Below are 15,454 nucleotides of genomic sequence, written 5' to 3'. Positions count from 1 at the left end.
ACCAAATCATAAAATTGGAACATTTTCAGCAGCTGTTGCATTGTAAGATGGGAATAGCATGGAATCCAGCACTGGCAGGTGCCGAGTGCATGGGTAAACGGCACAAAGTGCTTTGGATTTCAGGGCCCACTCCCATGACTGCCTCTTACTCCACCACTTACAGCCTTGTGGAAAGTATTCTAAAACCAGTTAATGAAAAATGAAACAAGACCAACCTGGCTGGTAAATAAATCTCCACAATGTTCTGCCATGAGTTAAAATAAAGGAAAGATAAAGACAGCAGTGAATGGCTATCCTCCCAGTGGGTTGGTTGCTTACTTTACATGATTTAGAGACGACCAATGATAAAGACTGACACCAGCTTATAGCCAATGCTATATGCTGGCTGCTTATTCAGGGATGGAGAAAGAACAACACTGACAAACTGGTAACAACAAAGGCTGAGACTGAAGTAAGGTGATGAATACCTTGGTGCAGCATATAAAGATGATCATGTGCCACATGAACGTCCACCAGAGGGTATCCACAACCTAGGACCTTAAGAATTAAACAGACAAGATCCTTTCTCTGATGTCAATCAATCTCTTTCCCCCACCACTCTTCTCTTTGCTCAATGGAGCCATGTACAACAAGGCCCTAATGACATGTGTGGAGGTTATACAGAGCTCAACAAATGATCCCCATCATTAAGTACAAAACCTGCTAATAACAGACACACAAATAGAGCCCTAAATGGCACCATTTCCTAAGGAAACCAGCTAGCTACCTGATGGCTGATTGCAGACATACACAATCATACATGGAGTGAAATTGCTGGTTCATATGGTCAAAGTATTTTAACTTTATTGGAGATTACTTGGCAGTTTTGCAAGGAGGTAGTACAATTTTAGATTCTCACCCTAAGAGTTCCAGTTGCTCTACATTCTCATCATTCCTTGCTTTTCAGGTTTTTCATATATGAGCCTGTTTGGTATATGTAGTTGTTTTTATTTTAAAATCTGATTGTACATGCAATTTGCATTAGCCATGACAATTGAGAACCTTTTAATATAGCTTATTGCTATATGGATATTTGATTTTCTAAGTGTCTGTCCAAATCTTTTGGTCATTTTTTAAAAGTGTGTTGCTTATTATTTTGTTATTGTTGATTTGTGGGGCTTATATGTTCTGGATACACATTCTTTGTCAGCTATATGCTTTATGAATATTTTTTCTGAATCTGTGAATCATCTTTTTATTTCCTTAAGTTTATCTTTCTGTGAGCAAAATATCTTAATTTCAAACCTAATTTTTCAACTTTTTAAAATGGATAGGCCTTATTTGCCCTAAACAAACACTTGCTACACCAGGAAATTTGTGCATGTTTCCTTCTAAAAGCTTTAAAGTTTTTAGTTTTTGACATTTATGTTTACGTTGAATTAATTTTAGTATAAGAAATAATGTAGATGGTCAATGTTAACTGATTTTTTAAACCGTTTTTCACATTTTGATATATTTTTCCCCAGAAATATTTGTATTTTAAATTGAAGAACACTGCTTGGGCAACATAGTGAGACACTATCTCTACAAAAACTAGTTCTAGCTACTCAGGAGCCTGAGGAGGGAGAATCACTTAAGCCCAGGAGTTTAAGGTTATATTAAGTTATGATCATGTCCCTATACTCCAGCTTGGGCAATAGAGCAAAACCAGAGGGAGAGAGAGAGAGCAAAACCAGAGGGAGAGAGAGAGAGCAAGAGAGAGAGAAAGAGAGAGAGCACTCCGTTATCCTATTGAACTGCATTGGTGCATTTGTCAAAATCAAGTCATTGTATACGCTCTTTAGGCCTATTGATATATTTGTCTGTGTACTAACACTCATTGGCTTAATTAATGTAGTTTTATTCTGCCTGGAAATATGGTAAGTCCTCCTTTTTTTTTTTAAGAATTGCCTTGACTCTTCTGCATTTTTTAATAAAATACGGAATAAACATTTTCAGTTCTAGAATTTAAAAACATGCTAGAATTTGAAATGATATGACTATGATGGCTATGAGTATATACATATCAGGACAAATGGCCTCTTAACATTTTGACTTCTAATTTATGACATTATTTCTCTATTTAGTTTTTTATTTCAATAATTTTCAATGTACAGGTCTTACACGTGGTTCTTTACGATTATTATTCAGTATTTTATGGTTTTGTGTTTTTTTAACCACTATTGTAAGTGGTATTATTTCCCCATTTTATTTTCCAATTTTGTTGTACTATACCAATATGATACCATTTGAAAATTCTCCTACAGGGCTCTGATTATCAATTTAAAAATTATTATTTCTTTTTCCTCTCTGTGCTTCAGTTTAGAGAATTTCAAATGACTTTATTTGAAGTCAATAACTTTTTTTTCTGTGTCCATTCTACTTTAAGATAATCAGATTAATTGTTCACGTCCAACATTACAATTCTCAGTTCTAGAATTTTCTCTTTTTGTTTTCCTTTTCTCTGCTGAAATTCTTCATTTGTATACCAATTCATCCATTTTTTCTTCTAAATTACTTTAATTTTTTTCATCTACTGATTTCTGTATTTGTATCATCTATAGTTCTACTTCTTTTGACTTTTTAACTTTTTTTAAAATACTTTCATCTAATTGTATTGCCTTGAAAGTGTTTTGACAGCAGTAGCCCTCTCTCACCACTCCTATTCAACATAATATTGGAAGTTCTGGTCAGGGCAGTCAGGCAAGAGAAAGAAGTAAAGGTATTCAAATAGAAAGAGAGCAAGTCAAATTGTCTCTTTGCAGATGACATGCTTGTGTGTTTAGAAAACCCCATCATCTCGGCCCCAAATCTCCTTGAGCCAATAAGGAACTTCAGCAAAGTCTCAGGATAAAAAATCAATGTGCAAAAATCACAAGCATTCCTATACACCAGTAATAGACAGAGAGTCAAATCATGAGTGAACTCCCATTCACAATTACTACGAACAGAATAAAATACCGAGGAATACAACTTACAAGGAATGCAAAGGACCTCTTCAAGGAGAACTACAAACCACTGCTCAAGGGAATAAGAGAAGACACAAACAAATGGAAGAACATTCCATGCTCCTGGATAGGAAGAATCAATATCGTGAAAATGGCCAATTTATAGATTCAATGCTATCCTCAAGCTACCATTAACTTTCTTCACAGAATTAGGCTTTTTAATTTTTTTTATCAGGAATCACATTGTCTTAAAACTTTTCATGTCTTCTAGTTTTCTATTGTGTGCCACAATTTAAATACAAAATAGCAGCAGACACCCAAGCTGGTAAGTTCTTACAGAAAGAACGTGCTTTGTTCCTTTGTTATGGAGCTAGAGGGTTATGTCCTCAATTTAATCAGTAGTTTAGATGACTTGGGTTCTGTCCCTAGAAGCTTCCAAAATGGGATCAGGCCCCACCCTCCATCAGGGCTTAAGCAACGTCTCTCTATTTTCAACCTGCCTGCCATCAGTTTTTCAGAACCACTGCTTAGTCACCCAGATTCCTTATGTGGAGAATTTCATTAGCAGCCCTGTCAGCCAATTTGCACTGGTAAAAATCTCAACTTGCCTCTCCCTTTGGCATTAATGCTGCTTTGCTTATAATGGTCTTACTTTTCCACCCAATTATTCCTATAGACTCAACAAATGCATTCAGAAATGAAGGATGTTGCAGTCTCTGCTCATCTCAAGGTCTCACATATTTCTAAAATTATGTATTTAGGCCAGGCATGGTGACTCAGGCCTGTAATCCCAGCACTTTGGGAGGCCGAGGAGGGTGGAATGCCTGAGCTTCGGAGGGAGAGTCATAATGAACAGTGGGTTTGAGAGATTCCTAGGGCGTTTTCTTCCTACTGTCATGATGGGGTTAGGTAAGCAGCCTCGGCCTCAATCCCGCTCCTGCTGCTGCCTCTGCCCTCAGATTCTGCCTCTGGGTCTTCAGGCAGAGGTGCTGCTGCCCCAGAGAAGGTGCTTGACCTTCCAAGGGTTCCTGCTGCTCAGAGGCACACAATTTAGCATATAATTAGAACATCAAACAGGGAATACAGTGCAAGTTCCTAGGAAACATTTCCTGTGGGCGCAGTCCGCTGCATATGCCTCAGTTGCACCTGATGGCCCATCCACAGGCTTTAATATCACAGATCCATTTTAGACTGTTTCTCTCAAAGGAATGGAATGAAAAGAAAGTTGAATGCAAATTAAGTACACTGCCACAGCCTCACTATCAGGGTTTCCTGGATCTACAGCACCCTTTCAAACATCACACTGACTACAAAGCAGTCATTAGAATGATTCTTTCACCAAATATTCAAAGAAAAGAAGTGCAAAGAGGGTGCAAAGAAAGCCTTTCTATTGCTAGGCATAAAGCTATCACAAAGCAACAGGACTGTGAGGGTCCCTAGAGCAAATTTTGATTTTGTTTGATTTTGTTCTGAGTGTCCCAGAGTGCCCTATGGCTGGTATTTCCCTGGGCCATGGCTGTGATTACATCTCCGATACACAAATTAGCTACGGCAGCCTTGCTTCCGGGGGTGACCCGGAAATGGAGAGGATGCTTGAAGTCCTTGCTGCCCACGATGACGCAGAAGCCCCATGGTCCCGGGCCCTGAGGGACTGTCTACTGGGTGCTCATGGCATGGGGACAGGCTTGCAGGATGAGAGCACTGATCATACCAAGAGAACCTGTTCTGAGAATTGATTTTTCCACAAGGCTAGTTGCTGAAAAGGCCTGCTGCAACCCAAGGACCAGTTTAAGCTCGTATTTCCTCAAACACACTGCCCTGACTCGAAGACCAACCTTACCTCCGGCTGTCACTCACCAGTCAGAGCTCACCAGCTCTCAGAAGCTTCGCCAGAGCCAATATACTTTTTTTCCAAGCTGTACCTAACATTTCTCTAATAAAACTGTCACCTTTCTTTAAAAAAAAAAAAAAACTTTTATTTTAGGTTTGAAGGTGCATGTGCAGGTTTGTTATCAGTTTACATAGGTGAACTCTGTCATGGGCGTTGGTTGTACAGATTTTTTCATCACCCAGGTATTAAACCCAGTACCCATTAGTTATCTTTTCTGCCCTTCTCCCTCCTCCAACCCTCCACCCTCAAGTAAACCCCAGTATCTGTTCCCCTCTATGTGTCCATGTGTTGTCATCATTTAGCTCCAACTTATAAGTGAGAATATGTGGTATCTCGTTTTCTGTTTCTGCCTTGGTTTGCTAAGGATAATGGCCTCCCGCTCCATCCATGTTCCTGAAAAAGACATAATCTCATTTTTTATGGCTGCATAGTATTCCATGGTGTTTATATGCCACATGTTCTTTATCTAATCTGTCATTGATGGTCATTTAAGTTGATTCCATGTCTTTGCTATTGTGAATAGTGCTGCAATGAATATTTGTGTGCATGTGTTTTTACAGTACAATGTATATTCCTCTGGGTATGTAAATCCCAAGTGGGATTGCCGAGTCAAATGGTAGTTCTGTTTTTAGCTCTTTGAGGAATCGCCACACTGCTTTCCACAATGGTTGAACTAATTTACACTCCCACCAACAGTGTACAAGTGTTCCCTTTTCTCCAGCATCTGTTATTTTGTGACTTTTTAATAATTGGCATTCTGACATTCTGACTGGTGTGAGAAGGTATCGCACTATGGTTTTGATTTGTGTTTCTCTAATGATCAGTGATACTGAGTTTTTTTTTATATGCTTATTGGCCACATGTTTGTCTTCTTTTGAAAAGTGTCTCTTCATGTCTTTGCCCACTTTTTAATGGGGTTGTTTTTCTCTTGTACATTTCTTTAAATTCCTTAGAGATGCTGAATATTAGGCCTTTGTCAGATGCATAGTTTGCAAATATTTTCTCCCATTCTGTAGGTTTTCTGTTTACTTTGTTGACAGTTTCTTTTGCTCTGCAGAAGCTCTTAAGTTTAATTAGATTCCATCTGTCAATTTTTGCTTTTGTTGCAATTGCTTTTGGTGTCTTCCTCATGAAGTCTTTGTCCGTTTCTATGTCCAAGATGGTATTTCCTAGGTTGTCTTCCAGGGTTTTTACAGTTTTGGGTTTTACATTTAAATCTTTAATCCAGCAGTCCACAACCTTTTTGGTACCAGGGACTGATTCTGTGGAAGACAATGTTCCCACAGAAAGCAGTCGGCAGTGGGATGGTTTCGGGATGAAACTGTTCCACTTCAGGTCATCGGGTATTAGTTAGATTCTCAAAGGGAGTTCACAACCTAGATCCCTCACACGTGCAGTTCACAACAGTGTTCGCACCCTTATGAGAATCTAATGCCGCTGCTGATCTGACAGGAAGTGGAACTCAGGTGGTAATGCTTGCTCACCAGCCACTCACCTCCTGCTGTGCGGCCTGGTTCCTAACAAGACCCAGACTGGTACCAGTCCATTGCCCAGGGATTGGGGACCTCTGCTTTAATCCATCTTGAGTTGATTTTTGTATATGGAGAGAGGAAGGGGTCCAGTATCCCAGCACCATTTATTGAATAGAGAATCCTTTCCCAATGCTTGTTTTTGTCAGGTTTGTCAAAGATCAGATGCTCGTAGGTATACGGCCTCATTTCTGGGTTCTCTATTCTGTTCCATTGGTCTATGTGCCTCTTTTTGTTCCAGTACCATGCTGTTTTGATTACTGTAGCCCTGTAATACAGTTTGAAGTCAGGTAGCGTGATGCCTCCAGCTTTGTTCTTTCTGCTTAGAATTGCCCATGGGCTATGTGGGCTCTTTTTGGTTCTACATGAATTTTAAAATAAAAACTCTCAACTTTATCTTTGTTCTTGGAACATACTGAAGACCATCTGATCTGTGAGTATGCCCCACATTGCCATTCTTGCCTCCTAAATAATCAGTGTTACGTTTAGAGATTTATCTCTATATTTTATTCGACTTCAGCAATATAAACTGTGAGTCAGAGCTGCAGTGGTGGAGGCTGCAAACTTGGCGGCGGGAAGGTCGGCTCACAGGGTTTCTCAGCATGCTCCTCCTGTGTCCCCACCATCGAAAGGTGCCCCCTGTCATGTGCGTGCCCTTGGCTTGTAGACTAGCCTTATCTTTCCAGAACTATTTTTGGTCATGCCTCATGCATGAGCTTGTGCCTGAGCACAATCATGTGAAAATTAATGTAGTCAAGTCTTGTCCAAACTAAAAACATTGAACCATTTTAAAGGAAAGCAGCTTCCCAATGTTGCCGTATATTGTTTTAAAATAATTGTAAAAAGTAGTTGCTCATGTAATAGCACCGGGCCTGCCATTGACTTTGCACGTGTGTGTCACACACATCTGAGAGGCTGTTACTATGGACGCCATCCTCAGTGCTGCTGCTGCACAGCACCCTGCCTCACAGGAGCTCTGCAACAGCAAAAGCACCAAGCAGATTGAAGAGGACAGAGCAGGACCATGTGGCATCCTCCTCCCTGTGGTCAGTTACATCTTCCTTTGGTATCATGGCAGAGGTTGGGGGTGCCCCTGAAGACACCAGCTGTGCTTCCTGTGCCCACTTCCCATGCCCACTGTACCCGCCATGACAAATTGAGCGTGTTTCTGTAGCCATCCTCTACCCTGAGTAGATGCTCTGCATTCTTATTGTGCAGTGCTTTCAGGACTGTGCCTCTGTGGTCATCCCTGTCGTCCAGCTCTGTCATGGCCATGGAAACCAGAACATGGCATGTCCCAACACCTCATTCTGAAGTTAGAAATCAACAAAACCTCCCAAATGGGAGAGGAGGGTCTAAAACCCTTGGAAAATTTCCTCTGCGAGATTTGCATGAGACCTGGAATGTCCTGAAGTGTAATATATAAAGGTATTGAATGACACATGTAAGACAGTTGTAGCCAACAGAGCAAATCATTCATATCAACAGTCTCTCTTGTGCTCTCTCAAAGATCCTCTGAATTATAGCACTGAGAGACCCTGAATGGCTTGGGAGTGGATGAGCCCCACGCACAGGCAGGAGAGTGGCGCATTCTCTGGGTCACAAAGTATCCTGTAGCTAGAAGATTAGAAACAATTCTACATGAAACATTTGAAAGTATATCTTGATCAGTTTATTTGTTTCTGAAGACACAGCCTTCCTTTGGAAAACAGTAGCACAGAGAAAGGTCTCCACAACCAAAAAGCACCATGAATTGTTAGTTGCATTTTCCCTGCTCACGTGAGTCAATTTCCTCCTGGATTGCATTGAATCTGCACTGTTTTGGAGACTGGCAGATGCATTGCTAATGAAGCCACATGTGCAAGGTCATCATCAGTTTACGTACTTCCATCCTAGCTGATGCTGTTGATTTTTCCCTTCCATGAAGCTTCCTGACACAGCCTGCAGCCGAAAAACTTCCCAAAGCAAGTCAAGTCTGACTTTGCACCCCCAACATGAGAGTCATGTGACTTCTGGGCACGCCACTGAATACTGATGTACCTGAAGGAACCCTGGGTACCAAACATGCTCAAGTGAATGAATGGTGTCCAGGACAAAGCCCAGCAGGTGTCCAGGCAATGGCCTCACACCAGAGATCTTGTCAGCACGCCGCTCTGAGCACTGTGTGCCTTAGTGTCTTTCTGTCCTGGTTACAATGAAATCTTTCTCCATAATGTCAGTTTTTATACTTTTTGACCTAAGTAGGACATCATGTGATGAATTTTCATGTGATATGAATTCAGCCTAGGTATTTCTTAGGATTGGTTTAGAGGGAAGACTGAAGCAGGTAAATGGCAACCCCTTGAATACACATCCATAATAAATTTAAAAATATTCAGCATGATTTAATGGTGTCTTTTAAAATGGGAAACAAAATCTTTCCCGTTCATTAGAATCATTACATCAACTAAAGTCATTATAACTAAAGTCATCATTACATCAACTAAAATACAAAATATGGAATCTAATCTTCAGCAGATGTTGGCATTTCTTTAAGTACACATCTTCACTTCCTTGGTGCACTAACAGAGACTCAAGAATGACAAAGGGAAAAAAAGGCAAAATTAGGGAAAAGGGAGACATTTTGTAGCTGATGTTGGATACACTGGATGGACTATCCACTTGATATACCTTCTCATTGATAGAATAGGAAACTTCAGGTTTCACAAAGGCAAATCGTGTTTTCGTGAGACAAAGCAACAGAAAAATATCGATAATAAAAATATTTTAATGTTTTATGAAGAACTGTATTGTAGCCTGAATCTTTAATTAAATAAATGTTTTCTTTTGCGTGTAAAATAGAATTCAGCCTTTCCTAACTCATGACAGCAATGGGATGAAGACACTGCTGGACCTATCCTGCCACCTGCTGGGAGGGCTTGTTCCCTCAAAAGCCTTGGTTTGGAAGGATGTTTGGAAAATAGCTTTACACACCCCCTCTTTATTGTGTTTTTATTCACAAAGCCTTAACATACCGCCATATTTCATGTAGTTGGTTTTTCATATCTCTGATAAGTTTTTAAATGTCACTATTCCTACTAAAGTCTCTGTCTCTGTCCTGTGTTCTGTGTTCTAGGGTGTATGAAGAAACGGCCTCAGCAGAAACAGAGGCTGAAGCATGCATGCTGGGGGCTGAGAGGCCAGAGGAGAATGTGATGAGACATAGAGTTGGTAGTGCAGGAAGTCGGAAGATCAAGTACCATGATGTTGGTGCTGGTTGCTTGTGTTAAAGTCTATGGTAATTTTTGCCCACCTGTGGGGTTCCCCTGGTGCCCCAGCCATGATGGGGTAACTGAACTGCTGCTGGGGCCAAGCTGCCCGTGGCCCGGGATCTGGCACTTGGAAGAGTTCTGAGAAGTGCCCCTGGATCAAAAGAGGAGAAACAGACTTCATCCATACCTATTCCCACTGTATTTAAAGAAGTGAATATTTCCACATTTTTAAAAACTTCTTTTAATTAAAACGTTTAAAAGAAAATACGGTTGAGGTAACAACCAGGTTACAGTTCTTCCAGTAGCACCCAGCCAGCGAAAGCCCTCAGATTTTAGAAGAGAGGACTGCAGTCATGTCTGGAATTCAAAGAAGAAACAGTGAGAAAAGCTTGATAGAACTGACAGATGCTAAAATGTCTAATATTAACATAGAAGGGCAACTGTTAATGATAATATAGAATTACAATATTAATGGCAGAGTAATTAAAGAAGCCATTAATGTTGAATTATGTATGTGTACATTAAACCTATAAATTAAAATATGAACATTATACCATCTGTGCTGGTTTCATTAATGCTAAGTTATAACATTAAACTATCAATGACATTTTATTAATATAAAATTATAAATTGCTATTGTTGAATAGAACTTTAAAGTTGAATAAAAAGAAAATATTATTACTAATATGTTAGACTTTGATAAAATACGAAATTCAAACATTTTAATAAAATGCTGTTTCCCAGTAGTATTTACATGAAGTTATTTGAGGTATTGTTTGTTCAATAAAGAATGTGACAGTGTCTCCTGTTGGCATTGTTTGATTAACTGGTGGAAAAATCATTTGCAAGGAAATGGGTTATTTCAAGTTATATTTTAATATCCTTTTATTTCCACATAATAAAATCTTTCTTCTGGGCATGATGACTCATGCCTGTAATCCCAGCACTTTGGGAGCCTGAGGCGAGACAGGATCACTTGAGCCCACAAGTTCAAGACTAGCTTGGGCAACATAATGAGACTCTGTCTCTACCAAAAAAATAAAAAATTTACCGGGGCCTGGTGATGTGCGTCTGTGGTTCCAGTTACTCAGGAGGCTGAAGTAGGAGGACTGCTTAAGCCCAGGAGGCAGCAGCTGTAGTGAACCATGATCCTGCCACTGTACTCCAGCCTGGGCAACAGAACAAGGTCTTGTGTCAAAAACAAAATGAAACAAGAGTAAAATCATTATTATTCACTTGATATTCCTAAAACAAATTTTCCAACAGTATGTTTGTGTACAGTTCTTGAGTCTTACAGTATACAGTCAAAGCTCAAAACCTCCTGCTAAATGGACAACTGTTAAGGCGCGCATTCGGTTCTGTTTCCAACCTGCAGGCTCGGGTGTTCCTCAGCCTGGCAGACAGGGAGGCGGGGGTGCGGTCAGAGAAGTGGTGGATGGCTCGGGTTGTGGGACACAGAGAGTGCTGAGCCACGAAGAATTGGGGCAGCGAGGCCGAGCGACAGCAGAGCCTAGGGAGGTGTCCAGGCCTCGGGGAAGCAGGGACTTCGGAGCAGGGACCCTGGGGGACGCTGAGCACAGGGCCAGGGCAGAGTCCAGGGGTCTCGGGTAGGCCTGGACTAAAGAGGGGCCTGGGAAGAGAGATGTGGGGAGGTCAAATGGCCCTAGTGAGTCTGGGTGAGGAGCGGGGGATCGAGTCCCCCCCAGAACTGAGTCCAACGTTTTGGGGGAGAGGGACAAGGAAACAGTGAGGGGGTGGGGGCCACGGGCCACTGTTCGAGGGACAAACCCAGCTCAGAGGAAATAAGGCACGGGGGTGAGGTGACAAGGGACATGGGGGTGACAGGGCCATAAGATGAGGGGTGTCGAGGTCGGGCCAGGAAAAGATCAACTAAAAAGCAGGGGGACGTGGGGGCTCGGGGAAGCAAGATATGGAGGCATGAGGGAGAAAAAGGGAGGAGAGGGAGCTCAGCAAATCCGTCATTGCCAGGCGCCTCTAGGAGCTTGGTTTTGTGGTACCTTAGTCATGTTTTCAGAGAAGAGGTTCATAGTATAGAGGATCACGTGGCCACGTGGCCAATGCAGGGAGGAAGTGTGGTAAAGAGCTGGGGTGCCCGTCTGGGGCCCCGCTTCCTTGTAATTTTCTTACAACATTTAGCATCTTGGCAGCAGGCTGTGGTGCTTGAGTGGTGCTCACACACTGAGTTCTTAGACCTGATAATGCTTATTTTAAAGTTGCAAGGTCTATTAAAATGACCTGAGGAATAAAAATTAAATCATAAGTTCCCCCAACTGACTGATAGAGCCTTCTCTTGGCCAAGGGGACCCCAGAGAAACCTTGAAAACTGAGCTCCTGGCCATGATGAGATGGGAGGTCAGACATATTTCAGCATGTCCCTTCCATATAATCTTTAACCAAACTCTTAAGGAGTAAGCAGAAACCAACTCTGGCAAATCAGAAACACAGGACTCATTCCTTTATCATCTTTAGCCAATCATCTGAGGCCGTGGCTGGACTCACCCTACTTCTTTGCAGTTTTGGAGTGATAGTCACCAGCTTCACAGTGCATCTTTCCTAAAACAAACCACCGCCTCTGGACCGGTTTTGGCTGGCTCACAGAGGATGCACAGTGAGTGGTTTGTGGCCCCTGATGCACCTTTTGATGTCAGAGGCTAAAAACTCCACCCCCAGATCATGCTAATACATGAACACGTGACCCATGAAGAGGTATGAAACTCAACGGCACATTCACGTTCCTTTCATAAATATTCATTACTACTCCTATAACTTATTGAATATATACGTTCTGCCACTCCACTCATCATAAATTCCTACTCCCTTTACCCCTCCCTTGAAGCACTTGCTTTTGGCAGAGCCAGAGGCTACACTTCCAAGCCTGTGAGCTGCACTCCTTCACAAGAATTAAAGCTCTCCTTTCCAGTGCATGAACTGCATGATTTATCAGTTGACTGCTTTGCTGGTGTTCACACTGCTATCAAGAGCGGTAAGTGGTCAATTCTTAGAAAAATATAAGTCTAATAAAGATTTAAAAAATCTTTAAGCTCTTGAATATATTCTCAAATAAGACAACTTTTCTACTAACTAATTTGCAAAGATAAAACATCACCAAAAATGACAGAGGTGCAATGGAAAGCCAAACCAAAGTGTTTTTCCCATTCCCACATAGCAATCCACACAGAGTACAGTCCCTCCTTCATATCCATGGGTTCTGCATCCATGGATTCAGCCAAACTTGATGCAAAAACATTTGAAAAAAAAGAATGGTTGTGTCTGTACTAAACATACAGACTTTTTTTCTTGCCATTATTCTCTAAATAATACAATATAACAACTATTTACATAGTATTTACATTGTATTAGATATAAGTAATCTAGAGGTGATTTAAATCAACCTTGTCCAACCTGTGGCCTACCCTCCAAAACAAATTTGTAAACTTTCTTAAAACATGAGATTTTTTTTTTTGCGATTTTTTAAAGCTCATCAGCTATCTTTAGTGTTATTGTATTTTATGGGTGACCCAAGACAATTCTTCTTCCATTGTGGCCGAGAAAAACCAAAAGATTGGACACCCCTGATTTAAAGCATGTGGAGGATGTGTGTAGGTTATATGCAAATACTACAATTTCTGTTGCCTAGGCTGGAGTGCAGTGGCACAATGATGGCTCACTGCAGCCTTGAAATCCTGGGCTCCAGTGATCCTCCTGCAAAACTGCAGTTTGCCACTGGTGGGTGGCTCAGGATTCAAGGCCAGCCCCCAGCCCCAGTCCTACAAACCTTCACTGTGGACTTGGCCTGATGGCACTCATCACACCCACACCCCCCTGGGAGTGCTGAGGCCCAGCCCTGGCTACCACACTCGCTGTCTCCTTGCTCCCCCTAGCCAGAGGGAGGCCCCGCACCTCGTGGCCGCTTTGGGTGTTGGGGGCCCCAAGTGCCTGGGGGACGTGTGTTCAGGCAGTAATGGTGCACCCGAGGCCTCAGCCTGCTGAGTCACATCTGCGCCCCCATTTCTCAAGAAGGCTGGCAGCTACAATTCAGGTGAAGTCAGCAGGCCCATCTGCACCTGATCAGCAACGCTGGCCCAACAGGCTCCAAATGCCTGGGTTTGCGGTGCTAAACCTGAAGGTCTTACCCTGCAGATACAGAAGGCGGCGCGGTGGGTCACAGCTGGCAGAACTCCAGGCTGCTCTAACAGGTCAGCGCTCTGCCCTGGCACCACACCAGACGGCTGCCAACCACCTGGGTTTCTGCTCTGCCACACTGAAGAACATTTCTCCAGGGGACACAAAAGCTTAGCATTCTCTACTGAGGTTTTCTCTTTTAGTTTAACATTGAGGTGTGCGATTCATCCAGAGTGCATATTTCTGTGCACCGTGAGCTGGTGCCCGCAGTTTGCTGGCCTGGGGCCGGGTAGGCAGGCATGGACCAGGTGTCTAGCCCTTGTGGAGGAAGCTTTGGCAGCTCACTGACCAGGCAGTGGGTGCCCAAACTGGGTCCCTCTCCCTGCTCGCCCCTCCCCCGTTTCCCCTCCCAGGGTCCTCACTGGTCTGCCGCACCCTCTTAGAGCTACTTACCTTTCCTCCTGCTGCTTGCCCATTGCCTTCACAGAGCACGTTGCATGCGCAAACCTGGGGCTCTGACTCCAGCCACCCTGGGACCCAGCAGGGGTAGGTGGCCATTCTCCATAGTCTGTACCCTACTCTTTCATCCCCCGAGGTTAATAATGATAATAGTTATTGTTGCTGTTGTTCATCACTATTGTAATGATTACCATTATTATTTGTCATTGTTATAAAAACACTAAATGAAGTTTTTCCATCCACAAAGGGTTTCGCCATGTTGGCCAGGATGGTCTCAATCTCTTGACCTCGTGATCTGCCCGCCTCTACCTCCCAAAGTGCTGGGATTACAGATGGCCACCACCACTCCTGGCTAATTTTTGTGTTTTTAGTAGAGATGGGGTTTCACCATATTAGTCAGGCTTGTCTTGAACTCCTGACCTGGTGATCTGCCTGGCTCGGCCCCCCAAAGTGCTGGGATTACAGGCGTGAGCCACCACACCCAGTTGAAAGGTCCTGTTAAGAGGATGAAAACAAAGTATAGATCAGAAGAAAATATTTGCAAACCACATATTCTACAACAATGTGTAAAAAATATTACAAAAATTATCTGGGCATGGCGGCATGCACCTGTAGTCCCAGCTGCTTGGGAGGCTGAGGCAGGAGAATCACTTGAACCTGGGAGGCGGAGGTTGCGCTGAGCCGAGATTGTGCCACTGCACTCCAGCCTGGGCAACAGAGTGAGACTCCATCTCAGAAAAAAAAAAAACAAAAAAAAAAAAACAGAGGACCTTTCACAGAGCCTGGGTTTTTAATTTTGATGACTTCCAATTTATCCCTCTCTCTTTATGAACCATACTTTTGATGTCAAGTACAAAATCTCCTTTTTTAGTCTAGATCCCATTATTCTCTAAGAATTATTTTTCCCTGAAGTTTTATAGTTTTACATTTTACATTGAAATGTGTGATCCATTTGGAGTTAATGTTTGTATGAGGTGTGAGGGTAAAACCCCCACAATTTATCCATTTAGAAAGGTGAGGAGACTTTATTTCTCATAAGGATTACAGCCCACAAGGTGGCCATCCCAGCCAAGGGACCAGAAAACCAGAAAGAGGCACTTTGAAGGAGGAGGGGTTGGGGTTGGAGCTTTATGCTGAGCAGGTTGGCTAAACATACATATTCAACAGGTTATAGGAGGAGCTATGAATATTCATGAAGGTGGTGCTGATACATGC

The sequence above is a fragment of the Macaca nemestrina genome, unplaced genomic scaffold (assembly GCF_043159975.1).
Source record: "Macaca nemestrina isolate mMacNem1 unplaced genomic scaffold, mMacNem.hap1 Scaffold_44, whole genome shotgun sequence".
Taxonomy (NCBI): Eukaryota; Metazoa; Chordata; class Mammalia; order Primates; family Cercopithecidae; genus Macaca; species Macaca nemestrina.
Note: the sequence above shows the minus strand (reverse complement) of the source record.